Consider the following 3,653-nt stretch of genomic DNA (forward strand, 5'->3'; position numbering starts at 1 on the left):
CTCTACCACTTGAGCTATACCCTCCCCCACCCCCAGCCACGCTTTAATTTCCGCCGATTGAATTCACTCTGGGCACGTGGTACAGGGCCCATCACTCCGCTCTCCCTTTCCCTCTTCATCACCTGTTCCATCCTCTTTTCCTCACATCGCTCTCCGCGCCCTCCTCCCGCGATACCTTCCTTATCTTCCTGCTTTTTTTCTAACCCCATCCCTCTGTGATTCCATCTCTTCCCAATCTTCCCACTCACGTCTTTTCTCTACAACGTAGAAGAAAGATCTGAACTATTTTCTCCAGCATTCCAGATTATTTCATTTAAAAAAGGAATTTGGAGGAGGCTAGATTTTGTTTAATGAAAAATCCTCCCGGTTAATTTAGACTCACGTGTACATGATCACATGGAAATTTGATTTTTGAACTAGCCGTCACTCTAAAAGTTAAACAAACAAAGCCTGTTGGAATCATAGTAGGTGGGCTTAGCTGTTTTCCCCTCAGGAAAACAATATCCAGCCATATTGTGATTAAGGGCTGAAAAAACTTAAAGTGAAAGTCACGTAAAATTTCTAAATGACCTCCATTTATAGACACAATAACTGACAAAGTGCCTAGCAGTGGAAAAGCAGTTCTGGGAGATTTGTTTCATTGATATTTTATTGCCCACAGAGAGGAGTAGAGGGGTGAGAGCAGAGGGAGGCGGGAAGCTCCCTTAGGGACACGGGGGCGGGGAGACAGGAAAAGACTGGAGAAATGAATGGGATGCAGGCGAGGGACAGATGGAGCCAGGGCTGGACCCATTAGACTCGCCTTCCAGCAGGAGGGTTTTAACTGCCTGTTCAGTATTGGAAAGGGAGGCTGGAGCTGCACGGTGGAGGGCTGCGGGGAGGGGGAAGGGCGCCCTCTGGTGGCAGCCGTTCTGCCTTTCCTCTGCTGTCCCACAGCACTAGGCTCTCCAACCTTGCGCACCAACTCGGCCACCAGAACCCTGAATTAACCAGACCCTTCCTCGCACTCCAGAAGGTCGGCTAGGAACCATACATGATCACTCTACCCGACCTCCAGCAGCCTCTCTATTCTTACAGCTTTTTACTCTACTCTCCCCAAGGAAAAATGCTGGAAATAAAACATTCTCCAACTCCCTACGTTTCCAGCAAGGGATGGGCGCTCTTTAGAGACTGATGTCAGGGCAGCTACAACTGGCCTCACCTTTGAGTCAGCTCTGCAGGGAGGGATTGTCGGACCCTTAAGAGAATCCACAGCAGGAACATGGAAAAACCATGCCATTTAACCTGATTCTCAGTTCCCAAATCTTAAGAATTAGGGCTGATAATACCTACCAGCCAGACCTGTTTTGAGGGTTAAATGAGATGCAGTGCCCAGCATACAGTAGGTGCTCAGTAAATGTTGGGTCCCACTTCATCCCACCCCATGTCCCATGAAAAAGATGAGCTGGTAAGTTCATTGCCTCTGACTACTTGGCCTGCAGTCAAGATAAACTGCCCCCATGTGGGCAGGGCCAACTTGGTTCCAGCCTCCCAGTCTCTCAGTAACTGCGAATTTTATTAGGTTTCTGACAGTTTGGTGCAGCTGCTTTGGCGTATAAGCATTTTGATATGGCCTAAAATGCCATCATTGTTTTTAACCTTCAGAAACATGACCAAATAATGTGAGAAAGAGCCATTCTCCCCCCCATCCCTGAACCCCCCCATTGACAGCTTCCATCTCCCACCCCCCTGTGAATATCAATTTTGCACATTACTTACAACAAACAGCCAAGCAACCAACAATAATTGCACTTTTGTACACTGCTGAATGAAACAATGATGTCACAAAGCACCTAAGTCAAACAGCTGGAGCAAGGTAGGGGCGATGGGAAAGTTCAGAGAAACCTAAGGAGGCTGGAAGGGAGACTGTTTGGGCCAAAGAATTGAAGGAGAAAACGTGTGATAACACCGGGAAGATATCTACCCAGAAAGATGGTTCTCAGGCAAACACACAAGAGGCGCCCCCACCTGGGCTCTTGCTCAGTCTCTGAATGTTAAGGCAGCATGCTGCCAGTCGCTACCGGTAAAATAGAGAAAATGCTTTACAAGAGACCGATCTTAAAAGGGAGCCACCCTCCTCAGCCGTGTTACCTTAGGAAACCATTCACCTCTCAAGGCCCCTGTGTCTTATTTGTACAATGAAAAGACACACAGGTGAAAATGGACATTCTTGAATCAATACAATGTCAGCTCAGAAGCTGTCCAGGGCTCAGTGGGAGCAAAGGCGGCTGGAAGATCAGCCAAGGATCCCTCCCTCCCAGCACCTGGGCTACAGAAGTGGGGGCAGGGGTGGAGGGAACCTCTCTCTTCTGGGGAGGGAGGAACCTCCCCGTTGCACTTCTGCATAGGGTGGTCTCCAGACTAAGGAAGGTGGCTGTATTGGAACCACCAACCTAAAGTGTCTACATCTGACCTTCGCCTGAGTCTTCTCCCCTTTCCATGAAGTTGCAGCGGGGATGGCCCAGGAAAGCTGTTTGGAGTTGAGCTCCACAAATTCCACCTTATCTTCCAACTTAATTTTTAACTCCAAATAGATAGGCTTGGCTCTAAGGTTTTTATTCTAGAGTTCTTACCAAGAGATAAAGGGCCACTAAGAGAAACAGCTATTGTAGGGGGTCTGAAGCAGGGATAATATAAGAAATAAAGTTTCTAAATTCTTTGAAAATTAAGACTCATTCTTACAGGAGATTCTTTTTTTTTTCCTTCTTGAATTATATAAAGGCATAAAAGAACCTCATCTGAAAATTAATCAGTATCTAACTGTCTAAATACATCTCAAGATGTAAGTGTTTCAGATTTTTAAATTACCATGATGGCAGCATTACGCCAACAAAATACTGGAATATTAATATATCAAAAAGCTGAAATACTAGAAGGTGGGATTGCAGTCTGTACTCTTGAAGGCCGAAGATCTGTTCTACCTAATGACGGAGGTAAATCAAGGGAAGTTCATATTGCTCAGATGACTAAGTGTCGGTCCCTTCCTTGTTTTCTCTGCCTCTTCTTCTCTGAGCCACCTGTTGGAAATAGACCAGCAAGCTGCTGAAAACGACTCCCATTCGTCGATTCAAATTCCAGTTGACAATTGTAACTGATGGTACTTCAATTAAAAAAGAAAAGAAAAGAAATGCAAATTCCAGTAGGTTTCTTGCCTTTTGACTTAAAACCTTCCTCCTCTAACGCAGCATGCAATCTAAAAACGGGACACTAGAGGGAGCCATGGTGCTCCTGATGTCTGACTAGACCAAGGTCAGGAAGCTATGTTTTCATTCACCGCTGAGGGCTCATGAGGGTAAAATGAATTGTCACAGGTAAGTTTAAAAGTAGACAACAACTACCCCTCGTGGAATTTTTTCAGCAAAAAATATAAAACATCTAACCCAGTGGCTTTTACAGTTAGGAACATCAGTAGGAAAATGAAACCTTTATTTACTGAACATTGTTCAAACCCATGACAAACATTAGCATTCAGTTTTGTCTTACAGTCAGTTTTCAGAATGAAAGCAGAAAGATGTCACAGGGAAATAAACCAAAGATAGAAGGAGAAAGTGAGGAGGCATGAGAGGAGAGACGGGAGAGACATCGGGCAGGGAGGAAGGGTGTTAACAGTACCA

General features: G+C 45.5%; 1 long non-coding RNA gene across 1 annotated transcript; it reads left to right on the top strand.

The window, feature by feature from the left end:
• Positions 1-1,901: 1,901 nt before the first annotated feature.
• On the top strand, positions 1,902-3,178 carry LOC140690558 (uncharacterized). Its single transcript, XR_012065858.1, has 2 exons — positions 1,902-2,193; positions 2,761-3,178. It is a non-coding gene; the product is annotated as an uncharacterized lncRNA (long non-coding RNA).
• Positions 3,179-3,653: the final 475 nt, after the last annotated feature.

This window comes from Vicugna pacos, chromosome 31 (assembly GCF_048564905.1).
Source record: "Vicugna pacos chromosome 31, VicPac4, whole genome shotgun sequence".
NCBI lineage: Eukaryota > Metazoa > Chordata > Mammalia > Artiodactyla > Camelidae > Vicugna > Vicugna pacos.